A 14,458-nucleotide genomic window follows, 5' to 3' on the forward strand; every position below is an offset into this window, starting at 1 on the left:
CTGCCATAATCTGATGGCGACCTCTGATTCACAACACAAAATAGATAAACTCCCTAATTCACTGATGATCTGTGTAACAATGGCTGTGCCCCGCGAGTTATTGATCAGAAGTGCCCAACGGCATCTTAATCTGCTTCCAGGACTAGATAAGGCCTTAGCAGTGACCCTGGGTGTTCTTGTAAGAGCACTGAGGGAAACCATCAGTCAGCTGATTGATGGTTCACTACAAAGCCGATCCACACTGGGAAGGTGCATTAGTATTGATCACGGTGTTGCTGTTATACCAACTGCAACTTGAGGGAGCAACTGCTTTCACCGTTGCACAGTGGACTGCCTGACCTCTTCAGTAGTTCAAACAGAAAATCACTTCAAAATTCATGTGTGTCAAATCCGTTTGAATATGGGATACTGACGTGAGTGCTGTTGCGGCTGCTTTCCACAAATGGCTGCCAGATGGTTACTGGTGACTAAGCAGTATACCGCTGTGAATGGGTCAGCAATTAAACTGAGCTAAAACGATCAATATCAGTTTAAGTTTGAGACTTGTTTCACAGCTTTACCCTTCTGTCAGGCAGCAATTTATGGCAGGGAACTGAAGCAGTTATATTGCTCTCTTCAATGCCAGACTCCATTGAGAAAAACAGTGATTTAACAAAGCTGAACACAGGAGCTGCTGGTCTATTCTATATTTTGTATGTGTTATTGTGTGACTTTGGCAATTAAAGTTGTCAATTTGGATTCACCGATGTCGCATAATAACAGAAAACTAACTATCTGATCGAGGCAGAGGTAGACCAGCAGCTGCTGCGTTCAGTGAGCCAAAATTACTGTTTTTCTCAATGGAGTTTGGTAGCTTTGGAGAGAGCGTAGATGTGGAGCTGAAATGAGCTGTGGGACGCAAAGGTAAAGTGGTGAAACTACTCTTATGATTGCATACACTTAAACTGAATTGAAATTTTTTTGGGTGGGACTTTTTCAAAGGCGTCTAAATGATGTTTTGGTGCTGGCCCCCATCCACTGCAATGCATTGCTTAGCTTTCGTTTCAGCACTCCTGCCATTTCTCCAAGCTGGGGGCCGTGCTGACAGAAATCTACTGTAAGTAATACACCAACTATGGATGAGTAACTTGTACAACCCCACTTTAAAAAAGTCTGAACTATGCCTTTAACATCAACAGACGTGAGTCTTTGTACTGAGGCTACACAAACAACCTGCCCTTTTCATGAGCTTTACCTCATGTTCAAGGTGTTATTGAAACAACCTCACTCTGCGTTTGCTGTTCCACACGCCGTCTGATGTCTGGATGCGATTACAAGGAGCTGATCTCCTCTCCTCAGTAGGATTCTCCACGGTCCGCACAGGCGAGCACTGCGCTCTGGAAAAACCACACATGGTGGGAATTATGGAATAATGCTGCGTCAGGAATGTTCCCACGATGGCCAGTGGGATCTGATGGAGGTCCCACTGGCTGGCAAGTTGCCAGTGGGGTTTATGGGTAATGTAACACACACATACAGTGCTACAGGATCAAATGCCTCTTGTGTCTGTCGACATTTGGACGTCTTGTGTTGGATCAAAATAGTCCTTTGGGTGCACTGGGTTTAACTGCGAAAGAAATCATCATTAGCACAGCTGCTCAAGACAGAAATCTCACTTCTCATTTACACTGTTTCGTTCCAGTAATCTCTCGACCGCGGCGACGGGTGAGGGGTCAAGCCGACTGACCACGAATATACCAGTGACCCTCCCCGTGGCCTCAAAGTCGGTCATGGTGCCAAACTCAGGGGCAGCTCTTCATTCAGTCACCAAGTAGAGTACTCTGTGTGGCACGTGGGTTGAAATAATCGGGAATCACTAGAGAGTGAAGATCAGCGAGGCAGAGAGAGATTAGCAAGCTACTCAGCCACTAACTTAACCCAGAGACTCATTCAATGGCGGCGCGGGCTCACTCGCAGAGCTGCCAGGGTATTAGTCAATGAGATTTGGCAAGAGGCCGCCACACAAGCACACACACAGTGCTATTTTGTGAGATTAAGCCTGCAGGTTTGAGTGACTGTCAAGGGATTCTCTCGCAAAAAAAAAAAAAAAAGTGTCAATCCGTTTCTACCACGGCGAGCGCGGCTGTTTTCACTTGGATTCTCTCCGCGTTGTAGGTCACTGGCTGAAACTGGAGATTCCTCCAGTGTCCTACATGAACCCTGGTGTAAAAAGAAAAATGGAGCAGCGTGCCAACATTAGGGCTGTACAGTAAATGCGGAGCTGAAAGCCAAGTGATGTGGAGGAGTAAAAAAAAGTGTGACTTCCAGACTTTGGCAGAGGACGCAGGGAGAACGGAGGATGACATCAGTGTTTCCAAGCCGCCGCATTTCACATGACATCAGCTGCGGAGAAGAACATTTTACTGGTTCTCATAAACCTCATTCTCCTCTTCTTCATCTTGCACTTCTACAGGTTGTGGAGTCACCAGTGACACGGTTTTGGGACATCCCCTACACAATGCGATGCTAGGACGCTATAATCACTGCAACTGGATCCTTAACTTTCTCCGATAGCCCTAAGATGCCACAATTGTAAGTGGATTCTGCTGGAATGTAACCCCGAGGTCAGTGATTAGAAAGCAACTGTACAAGGATAAACACTTTGGGCCAAGAGGCAGGCATTTCACAGGGGGGTGAGGAAAAAACACTGCAGCTCACTCCGCCTGCATCTGTGTTTGTGTGATGGGCTGTAAGTGTTGCCAGAGACTGCAAAAAGACAAACATCATCCCGACCTCATAAACACGCACACACACACACTGGTGTTATGGTTTCATGAGAACTAGCTGAACTCTGATCAGACGGGGAGGAGAGAGGACACAGGAACTGGCCATGCTGATGTTTATCCCAGGCATCGCATGAGCTGCTGCGAAGAACTGCCCGTTTAATTTAATTTAATTCAACGCAGAGTCGGAAGTAAATCCACTCTCTCCCTCCAAATCTACGTCTCACACCAGACAGATCATACATCACCCGGTCAATAATGCAGATTTTTTATACAGCAGCCAGACAGCACATGTGTATTTCCTCTGAGTTAGCACTTTGTGTGCTCGTAATGCTACTCTCTCCGAAATCACTCCTGCTCGCCTTGAGCATTTTGCGCTCTCTCCATGTCAGAGAGCCATTATCCAAGGCCCCGCTCAATCCACACAGACAGGCCGCCCCATCCATCAACCCATCCTGGGACTGTTGTGGTGGAGCTTTAGCTGGACTTTGTAGTGGATTACACAGGCAGGTGGGGTAGAGAAGGAAACATGATACCATAAATCACCGCCTCCACTTCTCCCTCTGCGTTCTGCTCGCTGATACCTGATGCAGCTGCTGGAATTCTGGCTGGGAATTCCCACTGGAATGAGACGGCCTTTTCCAAACTTGGATGCAGAGATTAGTTTCAGGGTGAATATGCAGCTTTGGGAGACTTAACTTGAGTGTACATGGTTCTTAACCTGGAGCTAGTGGCTAGCAGCTAACGGTGCTAACTCCAGAAACAGTGCTAAACAATGGCAACAGTGCTGACAGAGCTAAAAGTGTTACCTAGAAATGAGTTAGGGTTTGGAGTCTACATACTCCTGACAGGTCGCCAGACTATTACAGTGTTGACACATGGACACTCACATTGACACCTATGGCCAATTTTAAGGTGGTGTAATAGTTAGCATTGTCGCCTCATAGCAAGAGGGTTCCTGATTCGAACCTGGGGTGGGGGAGCCCTTCTGTGCCGAGTTTGCATGTTCTCTGTGTCAGTGTGGGTTTTCAGCGGGTGCTCCGGCTTCCTCCCACAGTTAATATGTGACTCTACATTGCCCATAGGTGTCAATGTGAGTATGAATCTCTGAATAGACGAAGTACAAAGTGAAACAATGAGCTAGCCAGTGAGATACATGCACTAATGCGGGGTTTATACCCACCACAGTGTCCCAGGTGCAAGCTTTGCGCGCCAGTTTTTCCCAATTAAGATGTCCTAAGCTGCTCTGTGTATTTGCCACTTCCTTTGGCTCAAATTTTGCACAATTCAAACCTACTTTCAAAGCAATGCCAAGCTGTAGCATTTGAACATAAGCTCCCTGAACATTGTTGTCACTTGTAGTATAATTGGGATTTTTTTTTTTTACCCTCCATCCGACACAGTTCGCTCGCCCACTGTGTGTTAGGAAGAGGCGTGAAGGCTCGTAAAGTTGTCGCAACGCTTGGTCATGCATCTCTGAATTTCTGTTACTAGGGACCCACTGCACTTTTCAGTGTAACATGAAAGACTATCTCCAATGATCTCTAATAAGGACTCTTCATTAAGGGACAGTATTCAACAGGAACAGGAAGGGAGAGGCTTTTTGCCACAGGTAGTCATGGAAAGAGTGGCGACCAGGGACAACAAAGCAGTGTAGAATAATTTCAATGAAGGGTAAGCAACAGTAATAATTACAGCACACAAATGCAACGTTTGGCGGTACATTGGCGTTTACTCCTGTTGCCAGGCAGCCTACTTTTCTGGCTACGTTCTTCCGGTAACGTTGACTATTTGCTCATCCACAGAACATTTTGTCTGTATGTTCCCAGGTGTTTCGGAGCATACAGCAAAGAACATTGAGCACAAACACCTCTGTGCATGTTTGTAGCTCACAGACAGGCTTACAAAAACAAATAACAGAGAAGCTCAGATCACAACAAACATAAAGGTAGCGTGACTATATTCTCTCCACAGGACGCCATCAACGTTTTAAGATTGGTGGCCTGAAGGCTTTGTGGCAGTGACAGGTGTTGATGATGCTGTGATCGAGAGAAACAATCAAGACGGCGTGTCTAATTTATACAGGGCCCCCTGTTTCCTGTCACGTGTCCTTTTAAGTTAACAAAGACCGACCCCCCCCCTGCAACAGCGACAGGAACAGACCATCTGTAATACAGTGACGGAAGAGGAGGGGAGGCGTCCTCATCAGCGGCCCGGCAGTGAGAAACAGCCACCTGCCATTGTCAAAGTCACGCTGATTAATAGCTGCCTAAGCTGCTTAAACACCCTGTACAGTGACAGAGTGGCACACAAAAAGGGACAATTAACCAATGAACAATACGACACGTATCATAGCCGGTCAGATAAAAGATAGGAAAGCAGGTCATGGACGAAGTGGTGGAGATAAAGACTGCATCAAGACCTGATAAACGTCATCTGATAGAGATGTCCCTCTGAAACAAAAAGTACTTCCAGACCCACAATTCTCACATGTGTAACAGTTATACAGAGAGAACTCCATCTTATAAGAAGCAGATGTATCAGATGCTCCAATTACAGTCGCCTCAACAGACCAGAATGCAATGCAGCCACATAAAATGATGTGCATCGCGTAAAGGGTTCAACTATCCGCCTTTGTCCACTTGAAAACTCACACTTGCTCTTCGAATCTACAACTTACAGACCACGGCGAGGTGAGGTTCACCGTTTGTATCTCTAGCTGTTATCTCTAGCCTGTACGCTTGAGTGTACCTGCTGAACGAAGACCCAGATCATGCACTGCCCTGGAAAGCGAGGAGGATGCCCTCCTTCTGCCGACTCCAATCAGCAGTGCAGTCGCAAAGAAGCTGCATCGTCCATACATTGGCTTGCCACAGGCGGACGATACCTTGATCTCTACACCTTCCTCATACAAGACTAAGTGATTTATTTCAGGCGCCATGACCTTGTCAAAGACCAGAATTCCATTATGACAAAAAAGGCTTCATGTGGATCTCAAACAATTCCTTTCCTGCCATAGAGGGCATTGATGTGAGTGTGTATGAAAAGAGCAACAGGAAGAACAGTAGAGCGTTTGCAGGCTACAGGCGCGCTGGTTAGCCATTTGTCTTTGTTTCCAAATGGCAGGGGCAGCTGCCACCAAAGGTCAGCAAAATGTTACCAGAACAAGGCCCTATAGAGGCCGGGGCCGCATGCCTGTGACAAGAGGGGGGGACACACCCAGGTGGAGTGACACACAGACGCTTTCTCTCTGGTGCAACACGCCTATAATGTGGCATCTTGTTTGGCATCGAGGAGCTGGGTGCTGATGCAGCTGGTGGCCTTTTACAGTTTTGGAGGCAAAGCACCTCCTATCAGAGGAGATATCAGGTTACACTCTCCCCTCCGGGTCGTCACTGGGCTGTGTTGAAGGCTGCGTTTGAAGTGGCATCCTCCCCCTGCCCTCCTTTACCCACCTACACCCCAGGCTGTAACATAACCTGGGTAAACTTACACCCAACCACCGTCGCCACCCCCAGCCTTGTCTCTGGAGCTTTTCGGAGCAGACTTATGCCCAGGGACATGGGTGGATGGATGGGCGGAGGTCAGACATGGCCCTTGTAAATCGCACGACAGACAGACGGACCAGCACGCAAGAGATGCTAACACACAAACCAAGAATAGCATCCGAATGTCTTCTCTAATGCACAGTCTCGTGGGATCATTCCTCAAACCCAAAATTTATTTGACAACTGTTTTTCTCATCTAATCAACTACAACCCAAGGAAATCAAGCGTGCAAAAAAAGGGATGAAAGGCAGCAGAGATTGAGGGAAGAAAGCAGAAGGGCTTTTTTCTTCCCTTCCACTTCTGGCAAAACAAGACAGAGTGGATGAATGAGAAAACCATGTTTCTGGTTATGTATTTTGAGCTCTTCCAAAATATATATTCCCTCTTTCCCCGGGTTCTCTTTTCAATAGCCTCGAGAAAGAAAGCTGACAGTGAAAAATTCCTCACATGTGCTTTTAAACAGGAGTAGTGAAATGACACGCTCTCTTCAAACATGTGTTTTACCTCCGTGGCTGGAAATTTAATCCGTGACTGAGCTTTTTATGACTGAGCTGCCTGAATGCAATGACTTCAGGACTATTAAGTCCACTACAGAAATGCTCTGTATGAGGTGCAGCTCCACTGTTACTCTTTATATTGTTTACATGGTGGCCCTGAGGGTCAAAACACAACATTTCAGAAAACACAACACTTCAGAAAACACTATATTTCTCAAAACTACAACACTTGGGAAAACATTTCTCAAAACACAACATTTTAGAAAACAAAACATTTCACAAAACATTGAAACATTTAAAAAAAAACAAAGCATTTCCCAAAACACTACAACCTTTCAGAAAACATTACAATATTTCTCAAAACACTAAAACATTTAAACAAACGAAACATTTCCCAAACACTACAACATTTCAGAAAACAAAACAAAATTGTGTTTTCTGAAATGTAGTGTTTTCTAAAATGTTGTCGTGTTTTCTAAACTGTTGCTGTTATCTAAAATATTTCATGAGTTTTCTAAAATGTTTCATGTTTTCTAAAATGTTGTCGAGTTTTCTAAAATATTGCTGTTTTCTCAAGTGTTGTAGTGTTTTCTAAACTGTTGCTGTTATCTAAAATATTTCATGAGTTTTCTAAAATGTTTCATGTTTTCGAAAATGTCAAGTTTTCTAAAATGTTGTCGAGTTTTCTAAAATGTTGCTGTTTTCTCAAGTGTTGTCGTGTTTTCTAAAATGTTGTTGTGTTTTCTAAACTGTTGCTGTTATCTAAAATGTAGTGTTTTGAGAAATGTCGTGTTTTCTAAAATGTTGTCATGTTTTCTAAAATATTGTAGTTTTCTAAAATGTTATCGTGTTTTCTAACATGTTTTAGTGTTTTCTAAAATGTTGTCGAGTTTTATAAAATGTTGTGTTTTCTAAAATATTGCTGTTTTCTCAAGTGTTGTAGTGTTTTCTAAAATGTTGTCGTGTTTTCTAAAATGTTGTTTTCTAAAATGTTGTTGAGTTTTCTAAAATATTGCTGTTTTCTCAAGTGTTGTAGTGTTTTCTAAACTGTTGTTGTGTTTTCTAAAATGTTGCTGTTTTCTCAAGTGTTGTCGTGTTTTCTAAACTGTTGCTGTTATCTAAAATGTAGTGTTTTGAGAAATGTCATGTTTTCTAAAATGTTGTCATGTTTTCTAAAATATTGTAGTTTTCTAAAATGTTATCGTGTTTTCTAACATGTTTTAGTGTTTTCTAAAATGTTGTCGAGTTTTCTAAAATGTTGTTTTCTAAAATTTTGCTGTTTTCTCAAGTGTTGTAGTGTTTTCTAAACTGTTGTTGTGTTTTCTAAAATGTTGCTGTTTTCTCAAGTGTTGTCGTGTTTTCTAAACTGTTGCTGTTATCTAAAATGTAGTGTTTTGAGAAATGTCATATTTTCTAAAATGTTGTCATGTTTTCTAAAATGTCATGTTTTCTAAAATATTGTAGTTTTCTAAAATGTTATCGTGTTTTCTAACATGATTTAGTGTTTTCTAAAATGTTGTCGAGTTTTCTAAAATGTTGTTTTCTAAAATTTTGCTGTTTTCTCAAGTGTTGTAGTGTTTTCTAAAATGTTGTCGTGTTTTCTAAACTGTTGCTGTTATCTAAAATGTAGTGTTTTGAGAAATGTCGTGTTTTCTAAAATGTCATGTTTTCTAAAATATTGTAGAGTTTTCTAAAATGTTATTGTGTTTTCTAACATGTTTTAGTGTTTTCTAACATGTTGTAGTTTTTTCTAAAATGTTGTCGAGTTTCATAAAATGTTGTGTTTTCTAAAATGTTGTCATGTTTTCTAAAATGTCATGTTTTCTAAAATATTGTAGAGTTTTCTAAAATGTTATCGTGTTTTCTAACATGTTTTAGTATTTTCTAAAATGTCGAGTTTCATAAAATGTTGTGTTTTCTAAAATGTTGTTTTCTAAAATGTTGTTGTGTTTTCTAACATGTAGTGTTTTCTATGATGTCGTGTTTTCTAAAATGTTGTCATGTTTTCTAAAATGTTTTCTGTGTGTTGTAGTTTTGAGAAATGTGGTGTTTTGTGTAATGTGTTTTGATCCTCAGGGCCACCGTATATTTATAACATTGCCCAAATGCCATCCAAATCCTGTTTTTCACGTTTATAAACTATGATATTGAATCAAACAGGCACTCGTTAAACTTAAATCAATAATATTACTACGACTATGATGACAGTTATCCTGTTGCAATTCAGCCACAAGCCTAAAACATGCCAGGAAAGTTGCCTGTAACACCAAAAACAATATTTTGCAACCCTCCATTTTCCAGTTGATAACACAAGTTCTGGTATTTGTAATGGGACACAGCACAGGAAACTGAGACACTATAACAATACCCACAGGAACAAAAACAACATATCACTGGGTTTTCCACACGTCCTTACAGCATCATTCATTTTCTGTCCTCCTCAAGACAATAAGTGACATCTGACTCCAAGCTCCTCATGCAAGAAGACATGACAAGCTTAAAGGCATCTGCCTGAGGGGAAGCGACCAGAAGGCCAGTAGTTATTTTCATCCCATTAACTGCACTGTAAGCGAATGGGCTGCATTGTTGCTGCACTGTCTCCATGCCCAGAATAATGTGCTTCGAGTCTACTGCTTTGTGGATGCAAATCAAGCATGCCTTCAGGACACAGACGGCCTATTATAATGTCACTGTGGGGAATAAAGGCTGGGCCAAGTGGCTTCTTGGTGGCTTTTTGGGAGTTTGTTTTGTGTATTCACCCCTGAACAGAAGAGATACAGTTAAAAACAGTCCTCGCCTGGCCTTGGTAGTGTAAATAAAACACACACAGGGAGGGAATGTTTACTCTGTGACAACCTGGACCCATATGGTCGCCAGCCAGGCAGTGGCATGGCGTGCAGCCCCTCTTCAATGACCTTTGAACCCCTCAGTCCATAAAGTGCCATTATGTTTCCAGTGTTAAAGGGGTAGTTTGGAATTTTTGAAGTCAGGTTGTATGGGGTGCCTATCCATAGTCAGTATAATGCAAGCAGTAGATCTCAGTCGGAACACCCCCAGTTTGGAGAAGCAGGCTAGGAAATGTACTGCTGTGGCTTTACCTTAATTTCAGACAGCCCGTACTGACATTTATGCTCTCGTAGAAGCCACCAGACCCCATTGACAAAAATAGTAATTTAAGCTCACTGAACACAGCAGCTGCTGGTCTACCGCTACTTTGATCAGTTAGCTAGTTTGTGTTATTATGTGACTTTGGTGAATCCAAAATTACCCCTTCAAACACCAAAGTTACACAATAACACAAACTAACTAACTGATGGAGGAAGTAAAAGACCAGCAGCTCCTGTGTTCAGTTATATTAAATCACTGTTTTTTTCAGTGGAATCTGGCTTTGAAGAGAGCGATGTAACAGATTTATTTTACCATTAGAAATCACGTAAACTGAGGACCGATTCACACTGGTGCTATTTGGTCCGCTTTAAACTAACCCTGGTCCACTTCCATGCATTATTCGGTTTGTTTGGAATGGTGTGAGCGCTCATTCGAACACCAAGAGAGCGAACCCTGGTCTGCTTGAAAACTGGGGGTCTCGGTTCACTTGCAAGTGAACCCTGGTGCGGTTCGCTTACAGTGGGAAATACAAACGGACTATACAGCGAACCAAAGAGAGGAAGTGAACCAAAGAGAGGATGTGGCATAGAGCGCAGTGCATTTTGGTGTTTTTGTGGTGACCAAGCCAGCTGAAGGGGGTGGTTTTACGTTTTCGGTCTTGGCCAATGGTCGTTTTGGGCAATACTGCCCCCAAACGAGCAGCTGTTGTAACTGCATGACATTGCCCAGGCGGTTTGGTCTGCTTTAAAAACTGCAGTGTGAAGGTGAACCAAACCAAATGAACCAAACCGAGTCCCCGGACTACCCAAATGTGAATGCACCCTTAGATTTTTTTTTTTTAGGGTAGGACTTTTTTTTAGGTGGCTAAGGTCCCGTTTATACGACAACGATTTCAGCTGAAAACAGTAAACTTTAGTTGCGTTTTGGCTGATTGTTTACATGACAGCAGCGTTCTGGGTGCTTGAAAACACAATGTTTTGAAAACGGGTTCCAGAGCACCACCATCAAAGTTGTCATGTTAACTTGCAATATGCAGTTCCTCTGAAAACGGAGACTTTTCGCACATGCGCATTACAGTTCCAGTCACAAGGCATGCGCGAGAAAGTCGACCATAGCAACAATGGCGGACTCCTGAGCTCTGTTTGTGCTGCTCACCCTATTGAATTTAGCAACGCTGGCAACACCACCTCATCGTCCGTCCAGGAAAATGGTCATGTGGTTGCCATTTTTTTTTTTTTGGTATATACATCACCACTTGTTTCATTCATAACTACTGACCTGGCATGTATACTGCAGCGTTTTTGGTCACTTTTGGGGATCCGTGAGCACAGCAATTGTTAGCGAAACGTTGTCATCTGAATGCGGAACTTTTTTTCAAAACGAAAATAAGAAATGATTCCGTTTTCGTGTAAACATGGCTGAAAATGCGTTTTGTCGCTGGCCCCCATCCACAGCAGTAGATTGCTTGGCTTCTATGCCAGACTCTAGTGTGCTTTTCCAAACTGGGGGTGCAAAAACTGACATCTATTGTATGTAATATATACTATCTATGGATAGATACCTCATACAACAACACTTCAAAAAAATCTGAACTGTCCCTTTAATGTCTGAGCCTTCAGAGGAAAGCTTGGTTACTTGAGCACTTCTATTTGTTTATGCCAGTAAAGCTGCAGTAAAGTCCAACTTTCCCACCAGTGTTCACCAAGACACACAAACCTAGTTTCAGACTTATGCTAATCCTCCAGGCTAACACTGATGCTAGCATTAAATTGATGATAGCCACTGGTCAAACTGGCGGCGTCATCCAACAAAGGGAATTAAAACAGTGTTCACCAGCGGCAGTGAAGGAGGTCTCTGCTAATGAGCCCAACCCAGCCACACTAACACACACTACCACTTATTTAACAGGTTTCACAGACGTTAAACACGGTGTTTGAATAAAGAAAAAGGCACCAGAAAGATACAAACATTAGCACGACAAAACCATCGGCCATTACCAAAAGCTGATAGCCTCCTCGCGCTGTAACAGGGTGGAGACTATGCATCTCTGCTCAGTCCGATGCAGGGGAGGAAAATGAGGCTGGAAATACCTTGTCATGATAATAAATGAATTAAATATGTTGGAAATAAGTGTATAGTGACATAACAATGGGGCTCACGTTCAACTGCCTCTCCCATTAAAGCTGCGGCTCTTTTCCCAGTCGGCCCAAACGCTGCACGCCCTTTCTCCCCAAGAAAGGGATTGTTCAATGGCCGCATAGGGGGGCACAAACACCCCCATTCACACACCCAGCTTCACACTTTCCCCAACAGGTAACATTCATCCACAACAGCTTGTTTCTTTGTAAGTGGTGCTTGTGGTTAAGAAGTGAGGTAAACACACATTGTGGCTCCTACGTCTCCTTAACGGAGGACACAACCCAGGATGGGCTGGCATTATAATGGCACGTATCCACAAGTGACATTTTTAGACTTTGATTTAAAGGAGAGAAAAATGCGTCAGAGATTAGAAACATATCGGAACAGTGAAGAAAAATCCACTTACAGTGAAAAAGGCTTCACAAAGAGGCTCCTCTCCTCTCCAGCGTTCTCCAATGGGAGCAAATATCCCAGCCCTCAGGGAGGAGGAGGAGAAACGCTCCTGATATGATGTGTTTAAATGTCTAATTAAAATAAGAAATGAGCTAAAAGCCTCCCGTTATCCTCATGTTCTCACGCTGCCTCGTCTACATACACAACCCTGTCCCCTTTTCCCATTCTTCTCTCCCGGAGCTGCTGCTGGAGGAGACACGCTGCGCGGCTCCGTCGTTTCCTGTCCAGCCCAGAAACTCACGCTGCCTTCACGGCCTGTGGGAAATATCTCATATCAGTGTGTTACATCAGAGAAGAGGGATGGATTAGCTAATGGCTAACACGAAAATGGCAGACTGGGAAAAGAGATAAATTGCAGTGTTGTGAGAGTTGACCAGCTGACACATTCCAGCGCAGTTTTCTGCTGAGTTATGCGTTAAAACGATTGGATGTCCATGAATGTAGGGAAATTGGAGGAACAGTGAAGGCAGCATCTGCATCCAGTCAGTGGAAGTAAATAAATACAGAAATACATTTCTTTCCATTTTAATTTTAATCTTAATCTGTTTTTAAGTCATATTGTGTGTGTGTGTGTGTGTGTGTGTGTGTGTGTGTGTGTGTGTGTGTGTGTGTATTCTTGTGGTTTCATTGTTTGTATTTTTTTTTCAAATTATTGTGCGGTGTCCTTGGGTGTTAGAAAGGTGCTTTTAAATGAAATGTATTATTATTATTTTATTTTTTTCGAAATTTATTTCTCTGTTTTTTTATTTTATTTTATTTTATTTTATTACTTTTGTGTTTATGATTATTATTGTGTATTTATTTCTTTATTTTTTTATTAATCTCTCTTTTTAGCTGACATATTCTTCTGTTTTGTCACTAACATCTAAAATTGTAATAGAAATAAATACATAAATAAATTTTATTATTCATTTTTTTTATTTTATTTTGTTTTATTTTTTAATTTTTTGTTCATGATTATTATTGTGCATTTATTTATTTATTTACTTATTTATTTATTTATTTATTTATGTTATTAATCTCTCTTTTTAGCTGGCATATTCTTCTATTTCATCACTTATTTATTCATTTATTTATTTTAACTTATTTATTTAACTTATTTAAATACATAAATAATAATTATTATTATTTTAATGAATTTCTTTATTTTTAATTTATTTTATTTTTCAATTTTATGTTTATGATTACTATTGTGTATTTATTTATTTTATTAATCTCTCCTTTTAGCTGGCATGTTCTTCCATTTCATCACTTATTTATTTATTTTAACTTATCTATTTAACTTATTTAAATACATAAATAAATGATAATTATTTTAATTTATTTCTTTATTTTTAATTTAATTTTTTAAATTTTGTGTTTATGATTATTATTGTGTATTTATTTATTTATTTATTTATTTAGTCTTATGAATCTCTCTTTTTAGCTGGCATATTCTTCCATTTCGTCACTTATTTATTTTAACTTATTTATTTAACTTATTTAAATACATAAATAAATTATTATTATTATTATTTTAATTTATTAATTTATTTTTATTTTTTAACTTATTTATTTACTTATTTATTGAGGATTATCATTACTATTATTTTTATTTTTAATAATAAGAATAATAATTTATTTTTAATTTATTTTATTTTTTAATTTTGTGTTTATGATTATTATTGAATATTTATTTTCTTTCATTAATCTCTCTCTTTAGCTGGCATATTCTCCCATTTCATCACTTATTAATTAATTTATTTATTTATTCTAACTTATTCATTTTACTTATTTAAATACATAAATAAATTATTATTATTATTATTATTATTATTATTATTATTATTATTATTTCTTTATGTTTTATTCTAATTTTTATTTTATTTTGTGTTTATGATTATTATTGTGTATTTATTTATGTATTTGTATTAATCTCTTTTTAGCTGGCATATTCTTCCATTTTGTCACT

At 40.5% G+C, this 14,458-nt stretch overlaps 1 protein-coding gene across 4 annotated transcripts in view; it reads right to left on the bottom strand.

Moving 5' to 3' along the window:
* raph1b (Ras association (RalGDS/AF-6) and pleckstrin homology domains 1b) overlaps positions 1-12,724 on the bottom strand; it is a 55,990-nt gene extending 43,266 nt beyond the window's left edge. For all 4 annotated transcript variants that reach the window (XM_049570242.1, XM_049570240.1, XM_049570241.1 and 1 more), the window contains exon 1: positions 12,461-12,724. The gene's annotated coding sequence lies outside the window, so the exon portion shown is untranslated. The remainder of the gene's footprint in view (positions 1-12,460) is intronic.
* Between the last annotated feature and the right edge of the window lie 1,734 nt (positions 12,725-14,458).

This window comes from Epinephelus fuscoguttatus, linkage group LG24, assembly GCF_011397635.1.
Source record: "Epinephelus fuscoguttatus linkage group LG24, E.fuscoguttatus.final_Chr_v1".
NCBI lineage: Eukaryota > Metazoa > Chordata > Actinopteri > Perciformes > Serranidae > Epinephelus > Epinephelus fuscoguttatus.